This window comes from Podarcis liolepis (assembly GCF_965112155.1).
Source record: "Podarcis liolepis genome assembly, chromosome: 10".
NCBI classification, from domain to species: Eukaryota; Metazoa; Chordata; class Lepidosauria; order Squamata; family Lacertidae; genus Podarcis; species Podarcis liolepis.
Window position 1 is genome coordinate 1,964,738 of NC_139562.1, and position 9,353 is coordinate 1,974,090.

General features: G+C 45.4%; 1 long non-coding RNA gene across 1 annotated transcript; it reads left to right on the forward strand.

Annotated features, from left to right (window-relative positions):
• Positions 1-758: 758 nt before the first annotated feature.
• On the forward strand, positions 759-6,608 carry LOC310687101. Its single transcript, XR_014516220.1, has 2 exons — positions 759-2,705; positions 5,603-6,608. It is a non-coding gene; the product is annotated as an uncharacterized lncRNA (long non-coding RNA).
• The last annotated feature ends 2,745 nt before the right edge of the window (positions 6,609-9,353 follow it).

Consider the following 9,353-nt stretch of genomic DNA (forward strand, 5'->3'; position numbering starts at 1 on the left):
TTTAGAAAAGAAAATTAACAAGATGCGGAGGGCTGAGGGTGAAAAAAGGGAGTCCGTCCCAGCGGTAGGGAGAAAATGGCGTCTGGCGGAAGACTGAGAGAGGACTGAAAGTAAGAAAGCAGCCGCCAAGTGAGGTTCGCAGAAAATCCTTGGTTACTATGTTCCGAGGTAACGATTTGTGGGGAAACAACAGAGAGGCATAGAAGGGGAGGAAAAACTTCTTGGTATCGTCTTGGTTGAAGCGTCCTGGGCCAGGGGTCGGAGAGTGAGCTTAAAATGCCCACCAGTGAACACCCGTGAACTCTGCTTTTTTCCTGCTGTTTGTGAAGAGGTTGGGCAGAAGTCTATGTTGGAGTAACAGTCGGTACGTTTGCAGGAGCAAGAAAGAAGAGACTGGGGGATTGCTGTGAATTGCTGTGAATATCTGCTGAAGTTCTATCTGAGCCTCTCCTTTGCTTTTTTCGCCCTCTATGTGGGGGAGGAGATAAACAGTACGCTTTATAATGCTTGATTATCGGTCTTGAGTGGAGAATTTATGGCTTAAGCTGATAAGGAACCGGAAAAAGAAGATTTTGTATTTGGAATACAACACGAAGAATAAGTCTTTGACTTTTATTTTTATCTTTACTTCTTACTCCTGTTTTCCACCCCTCTCCCCCCTCTTCTTCTTTCCTGATCTTTTCCCCTCCCTTTCCTTACTCTATCGCCCCTCGTGTATCCCCTTCCCCCACCCTTATTCCCCCCTTCTCTCTTTTTTATCTGCTCTCCCTCCCTCCCTTTCTGCTCTCTCCGTGTTTTGGAGGTTTCATTCCCTTCTTTACTTTTTGTGCCTTTCTTCCTGACACTCTATGGCAGTCTCCCCGTCTGGTCCTCCAGCCACGTGAAAGGGGAAATTCCATTTGAAGGACAAAGAAACAGAAAGTAACTTTACTTAAGGAAGGATTTTTATTGAATTGGTTCCCGGCAAGCCAATTTGCAAATCGCCTGGCCGTCAGGTAGCCCTGTAAGGGTGAAGAGTACGGCGGAGAGAGAAGCAGGCAGAGGGAAGCCATTAACTATCCTCTAAAAATCGTAGCCCCGAACTTGCAAGGGAAGCGACCGACACTCAAGCTTAAGAAATTCGGACCTAATTGGGATAGAATTTGGAAGTTCAAGGCTAAAGGAAGGTTTTGGAGCAAAAAGAATTAAACGTGGAGTTCAGCTGTATCTGCAATTGAAAACAGATACAGAACTGTCAGCAGAGCGGGAGCGAGCTATGTGAGTAATGGCTAGCGGTCGTTGCCACTTTCTCCTCTAAAACTTCTAAGCTAAGAAAATAGCTAAGAACTAGCAATAAGATAAAAAAGAAACAGAAGAGGAAGCAGAGGGACGTTTGACTGTTATTTTTTTGCAAATCTTCAGTGTGTTGGTGGGGGAAAGAAAGAGACGAGATTAGAAGGAATTCTTAGTTTCACTTTTAATAAAGAACTGCGCAACTGGATGTAAGGACTTCCGTCGCCATTGTTACATTGCTGTACTCTGGAAAAATAACAGCAACGTTTTTGGAGAAGTGAATATTTTAACAGACAAAAGGGGAAGTTTTATGCACTGTAATAGATTATAATAATCTGACTTTTGAAACTGAACAATGCCACAGGTTTTAAGGGTTGATGGTGAGCATCAAAATTAACTTCTAAAAAAACACTGCTCCCCCTCCCCCTCCCCCTTCCTTCCCTTGTCATTGGAGTATAACACCATTGCAGAAGTTGTGTAGAGTGGTTTTAATGAATGGATAAGGCTGGTAACTGATTGAGATCGTCCCTCAGAAGAATCCTGCTCTGGATATAATTTTTGTTTTTGTTGTTGTTTCCCTTTTTTTTTTTGGGTGGGACTTATTTTATGGTTTTCTGCTACTTCTTCTTTACTTCCTTCCTTGGACTAATCTGGGATTGGAGAGTTTGAAGACTACATTGGATTATAATTGGAGTATAATTAAAATCTAAAATAACTGGCAATAACAAAACTGAGAAAATATATTATTTTTTACTTTTTTATGGTTTGGTCCTTTTCTTCCCCTGTTGCATTTTATTTTCGAAAGGACGGATTGGAATTAGCCTAAGTGGCGGCAAGAAGATTTTTGTCTTTCTATCATCTCTTCAATAATAAAAAGTTTTAAAACCTTGGCAAAAATTTGAAATTTGAGGACTGTGAATTAGTGAATTCTCCTAACAAAAAGGCTAAAAGTACAATCACGATTATATTCTCTCTTTTGGGATTTTTTAAGATAATAAGAGCATCTATATTGGGTTATATTTTATTTTTATTCTGGCAATTTATTTTGTGATGTAGGAAATACCTGGGTTGATATATTGATCAAAGGAGTTCGATGTTAGTTTTTATATGTTATTGGGTTTTGCTAAATATTGTATTGGGCCTTATATACTGGTTGTGCTAATTTTGGTGCATTAATTAACTTTGGTAGGAGTGTGAAGAGACTAAAAGATATGTCGCACCAGCAGAAAAAAACAAGTGAAGGGGGGACACCGGCACATAGGAGAAGCTCAAAACAAGAGTCAGATTTTAAGGGAGAAATATTGAAAATGTTTGGAGAAATTAAAAATGATATAAAGCAGAGTGAAAAAATTTTAGAGGCCAAATTAGAACAAATGGACAAAGGGATTGGAAAAATGGACACAAAAAAATGATGAAACAGTAAATGAATTAAAGTGGTGGGAGGAAAAAATCCTTAAATAAGAGACACTGGGAAATGATTAATGGACTTCAGTGTCTGTACACTAATGTGCAAAGCATGGGAAATAAACAAGATGAGCTTGAGCTCTTGGTACAGCAAACTAAATATGACATAATAGGCATCACTGAAACCTGGTGGGATAAGTCCCATGATTGGAATGTAATAATGGGGGGATACAATCTATTTCAGAGAAACAGACCAGACAAAAAAGGAGGAGGAGTGGCGTTATATGTCAGGGATGTGTATACCTGTGAAGAGATCCAAGATTTAGAACCTCAAAGCCAAAGTGAGAGCATTTGGGTCAAAATTAAGGGAGAGAAGAATAACAGTGACCCCATTGTGGGAGTTTACTATAGATCCTCAAGCCAAACGGAGGACATAGATGATGCCTTCCTGGAACAGATGGCCAAGCATGCAAAAGGAAGGGAGATAGTAGTAATGGGGGACTTCAATTACCCGGATATTTGTTGGATGTCAAACTCAGCCAAGAGCATAAGGTCAAACAGATTCCTCACTGGCCTTGCAGACAACTTCATTGTCCAGAAAGTGGAAGAAGCAACAAGAGGAACAGCCATTTTAGATCTGGTCTTAACCAATGTTGATGATCTGGTTAGTGGGGTAGAAGTGGAAGGATCATTAGGCGCGAGTGATCATGCTCTTCTGAAGTTTACTATACAGCGGAAAGGAGCAGCCAAGCATACTAGGACTCAATTTCTTGACTTTAAGAAAGCCGACTTCATAAAACTTAGGGAAGTGCTGGGTGAGATCCCATGGACAGTAATACTAAAAGGAAAGGGAGTTCATGATGGCTGGGAGTTTGTTAAGAGGGAGATACTAAAAGCACAACGTCAGGCAATACCAATGAGACGGAAACATGGAAGGTGCCTAAAGAAGCCAGGGTGGCTATCTAAAGAACTTTTAACTGAGTTAAGATTAAAAAAGGATGTCTACAAAAAATGGAAAAGGGGGGAAACCACCAAAGAGGAATTCAAACAAATAGCCAGCACGTGTAGACACAAAGTCAGAAAAGCTAAAGCACAGAATGAACTCAGGCTTGCTAGAGAGGTTAAAAGCAACAAAAAAGGCTTTTATGGGTATGTTCATAGCAAAAGGAAGAACAAAGAAACAGTGGGGTCACTCAGAGGAGAAGATGGTGAAATGCAAACAGGGGACACAGAAAGGGCTGAACACCTCAATGCCTTCTTTGCCTCTGTCTTTTCCGATAAAGAAAACAATGCCCGACCTGAAGAATTTGGAGCAAATGATTCAGCAAAGGAAACAGCCCAGAATAACTAAGGAGATAGTACAAGAATACTTCGCTAGTTTAGATGTATTCAAGTCTCCAGGGCCAGATGAACTGCATCCCAGATTATTAAAAGAACTGGCAGATGTGATCTCAGAACCACTGGCAGTCATCTTTGAGAATTCCTGGAGAACAGGCGAAGTCCCTGCAGACTGGAGGAGGGCAAATGTTGTCCCTATTTTCAAAAAGGGGAAAAGAGAGGACCCAAATAATTACCGCCCAGTCAGTCTGACATCAATAGCAGGGAAGATTCTGGAGCAGATCATTAAGCAAACAGTCTGTGAGCACCTAGAAAGGAATGCTGTGATCACCAATAGTCAGCATGGATTTCTGAAAAATAAGTCATGTCAGACTAACCTGATCTCCTTTTTTGACAGAATTACAAACCTGGTAGATGAAGGGAACGCAGTGGATATAGCCTACCTTGATTTCAGCAAGGCATTTGACAAGGTGCCCCATGATATTCTTGTAAAGAAGCTGGTAAAATGCGGTCTTGACTATGCTACCACTCAGTGGATTTGTAACTGGCTGACTGACCGAACCCAAAGGGTGCTCATCAATGGTTCCTCTTCATCCTGGAGAAGAGTGACTAGTGGGGTGCCACAGGGTTCTGTCTTGGGCCCGGTCTTATTCAACATCTTTATCAACGACTTGGATGATGGACTCAAGGGCATCCTGATCAAATTTGCAGATGACACCAAACTGGGAGGGGTGGCTAACACCCCAGAGGACAGGATCATACTTCAAAACGATCTTGACAGATTAGAGAAATGGGCAAAAACAAACAAGATGAATTTTAACAGGGAGAAATGTAAAGTATTGCACTTGGGCAAAAAAAATGAGAGGCACAAATACAAGATGGGTGACACCTGGCTTGAGAGCAGTACATGTGAAAAGGATCTAGGAGTCTTGGTTGACCACAAACTTGACATGAGCCAACAGTGTGACGCGGCAGCTAAAAAAGCCAATGCAATTCTGGGCTGCATCAATAGGAGTATAGCATCTAGATCAAGGGAAGTAATAGTGCCACTGTATTCTGCTCTGGTCAGACCTCACCTGGAGTACTGTGTTCAGTTCTGGGCACCACAATTCAAGAAGGACACTGACAAACTGGAACGTGTCCAGAGGAGGGCAACCAAAATGGTCAAAGGCCTGGAAACGATGCCTTATGAGGAACGGCTAAGGGAGCTGGGCATGTTTAGCCTGGAGAAGAGGAGGTTAAGGGGTGATATGATAGCCATGTTCAAATATATAAAAGGATGTCACATAGAGGAGGGAGAAAGGTTGTTTTCTGCTGCTCCAGAGAAGCGGACACGGAGCAATGGATCCAAACTACAAGAAAGAAGATTCCACCTAAACATTAGGAAGAACTTCCTGACAGTAAGAGCTGTTCGACCATGGAATTTGCTGCCAAGGAGTGTGGTGGAGTCTCCTTCTTTGGAGGTCTTTAAGCAGAGGCTTGACAACCATATGTCAGGAGTGCTCTGATGGTGTTTCCTGCTTGGCAGGGGGTTGGACTTGATGGCCCTTGTGGTCTCTTCCAACTCTATGATTCTATGATTCTAAAGGGACAATTGAAAGATGTGACTAAGAGAACACAAACGTTGGAGGAGGGGATGAAGAGGACAAAACAGAAATGAGGGAAGTGAGGTGAGAAGAGGAGAAAATAAAGGTAGAAATGTCAGAGATTAATAAAACACAAGAAGAAGTCTTGGATGCGATTGCTATGAATGAATTGAGGCAGCGGGAGACTAATTTGAGGTTGAGAGCTGTACCAGAGATACAGGGTAAAAATATTAAAGAGACACTGATTGCAGAAATAGCACAATGGTTAGAACTTCAACCAGCGGAGGTAGCTATTACAGTGCAAAATGCATTTAGAATGAAGGCAAGAACAACTAAGACAAGGAAATCTCCGGGGGACTGTCTAATTATATTCAAGGACAGAGAAATGAGAAATATGATCTTGCAGAAGAACAGAGAGAAAAGATTGAATATCGATGGGAATTATATAATTATTTTTAAAGATATACCGATCAGACTGTTGAAACGGAGAGATCCATATAAACCATTGGTGCAAATTTTAAAGAAGAACAAAATAAAATTCAAGTGGGAATTTCCAGAGGGGATCTCTTTTTTCTATAAAAGTAAGAAACACAAACACACAAGCCCAGAGGAAGCAAGCAAGTTTCTGAGAAGATACAAGGAATTAAGACCAGAAGATGAAGAAATAAGAGGTGCAGCAGCAGGAGCAGGAGCTACGGGGGAAAGTGGACTGGGAGAGGGAGAAGAAGAAGATGGAAGAAACACAGAAGAAGAAGTACAAGAAGAAAGATTATAAAATTTTAAATAAAATGTAATTAATTAGGATACCAAGATGGTGTTAAAATTATGGAATTGGAATATTAATGGGATGAACAATAGGAAAAAACGGCATAAAATTGAACAATATCTAAAAAAGGAAAATTTGGATATAATATGTTTACAAGAGACACATGTGGCGAGAAGACATAGAAGAGTTTTGATCAACAAAAGACTAGGAAATGAATTTATATCATCAGACAAAAACAAAAAGAGAGGGGTGGTATTTTATATAAGAAATAAAATTGAAGCTCAGCAAATTTTCAAAGATGAAGAAGGAAGAATAATTGCATTCCAGATCAAGTGGCAAGGTGAAAAAATAATAACAGTCGGGATCTATGCACCAAATGGAAACAAGACTGATTTTTATAAAGATTTGGAAGAAAAACTGTTTGATTATACAGTGGTGCCTCGCAAGACGAAATTAATTCGTTCCGCAATTCTCTTCGTCTTGCGGTTTTTTCGTCTTGCGATGCACGGTTTTCCATAGGAATGCATTGAAAATCAATTAATGCGTTCCTAGGGAAACCGCCTTCCGACCAGGTCCGGGGACAGTCTGTCCCCGGACCTCTTCTGAAGGCTGGGGGGGGGGGGGACAAGGGCTTTTCTTCCCACCCCCAGCATTTTAAAAAACCCCGGGACAGCGGAGGACTTCTCCGCTGTGCGGGGCGATCTTAAAATGCTGGCGGGCGGCATTTTAAAATCGCCCCGGACAGCGGAGGACTTCTCCGCTGTCCGGGGCGATTTAAAAGCCCCTGGGAAGGCAGGCAGGGGGGACAAAGACTTTTGCCCCCCGCCAGCCTTCAGAAGAGGTCCTGGACCTGCCTTCAAAAGGTGTCCCCGCTGCGGCGGGAGGTGTCCCCTGCCCCCCCGCCCGGCTTCGGAGCACCGGGAGAAGCGATCTCCCTTCAGCCGCTTGCAGCAAAAGACGTCGGGGGAAGCGGGGAAGCGAAGCGCTTCGCTTCCCGCTTCCCCCGGACCTCTTCTAAAGCAAGGGGCTGGGGGGAGATAGCGATCTCCCCGCAGCCCCTTGCAGCAAAAGATGTCGGGGGAAGCGAAGCGCTTCGCTTCCCCGCTTCCCCCGGACCTCTTCTAAAGCAAGGGGCTGGGGGGAGATAGCGATCTCCCCGCAGCCCCTTGCAGCAAAAGACGTCGGGGGAAGCGGGGAAGCGAAAAGATGTCGGGGGAAGCTGCGGCGGGAGGTGTCCCCTGCCCCCCGCCCGGCTTCGGAGCACCGGGAGAAACGATCTCCCTTCAGCCGCTTGCAGCAAAAGACGTCGGGGGAAGCGGGGAGCTTCCCCCGACGTCTTTTGCTGCAAGGGGCTGCGGGGAGATCGCTATCTCCCCCCAGCCCCTTGCTTTAGAAGAGGTCCGGGGGAAGCGGGAAGCGAAGCGCTTCGCTTCCCCGCTTCCCCCGACGTCTTTTGCTGCAAGCGGCTGAAGGGAGATCGTTTCTCCCGGTGCTCCGAAGCCGGGCGGGGGGCAGGGGACACCTCCCGCCGCAGCTTCCCCCGACATCTTTTCGCTTCCCCGCTTCCCCCGACATCTTTTGCTGCAAGGGGCTGCGGGGAGATCGCTATCTCCCCCCAGCCCCTTGCTTTAGAAGAGGTCCGGGGGAAGCGGGGAAGCGAAGCGCTTCGCTTCCCCGCTTCCCCCGACATCTTTTGCTGCAAGGGGCTGGGGGGAGATCGCTATCTCCCCCCAGCCCCTTGCTTTAGAAGAGGTCCGGGGGAAGCGGGGAAGCGAAGCGCTTCGCTTCCCCGCTTCCCCCGACATCTTTTGCTGCAAGGGGCTGCGGGGAGATCGCTATCTCCCCCCAGCCCCTTGCTTTAGAAGAGGTCCGGGGGAAGCGGGGAAGCGAAGCGCTTCGCTTCCCCGCTTCCCCCGACATCTTTTGCTGCAAGGGGCTGCGGGGAGATCGCTATCTCCCCCCAGCCCCTTGCTTTAGAAGAGGTCCGGGGGAAGCGGGGAAGCGAAGCGCTTCGCTTCCCCGCTTCCCCCGACGTCTTTTGCTGCAAGGGGCTGCGGGGAGATCGCTATCTCCCCCCAGCCCCTTGCTTTAGAAGAGGTCCGGGGGAAGCGGGGAAGCGAAGCGCTTCGCTTCCCCGCTTCCCCCGACGTCTTTTGCTGCAAGGGGCTGCGGGGAGATCGCTATCTCCCCCCAGCCCCTTGCTTTAGAAGAGGTCCGGGGGAAGCGGGGAAGCGAAGCGCTTCGCTTCCCCGCTTCCCCCGACGTCTTTTTCTGCAAGGGGCTGCGGGGAGATCGCTATCTCCCCCCAGCCCCTTGCTTTAGAAGAGGTCCGGGGGAAGCGGGAAGCGAAGCGCTTCGCTTCCCCGCTTCCCCCGACGTCTTTTGCTGCAAGGGGCTGCAGGGAGATCGCTATCTCCCCCCAGCCCCTTGCTTCAAAAGAGAAGACCCGCTGTCCCCGGGGCAAGCTTCGTTTTGCGAAGCAAGCCCATAGGGAAATTCGTCTTGCGAGGCAACTCGAAAACGAAAAAACCTTTCGTTTTGCGAGTTTTTCGTCTCGCGAGGCGTTCGTCTTGCGGGGTACCACTGTATGGACCAAGAGATTATAATAATGGGAGATATGAATGGAGTAGTGTCAATGGAAATGGATAGACTGAGAGCATCAGGAATGAGTAAAGAGGGAAAAGTACCAAAGTTTTTTTTCTCAATGATTAAGAATTGTAACTTAATAGACATTTGGAGACTGAGACATCCACCTGACAAACAGTTTATGTTTTATTCAGAATCGAATCAGTCAATGTCGTGAATCTATCAAATATGGGTATCTAATGAATTAACTCCAAGAATCATGCAAGTTGAAATTCAACCAAGAGTGATCTCAGATCATAATCCAATCAAATGTGAAATAAGAGGTTACGGAGAAAGATCATTCAGATGGAGAATTAATGACTACCTTCTAGATGATCAATTTTTTTTAGAGAGGGCACAAA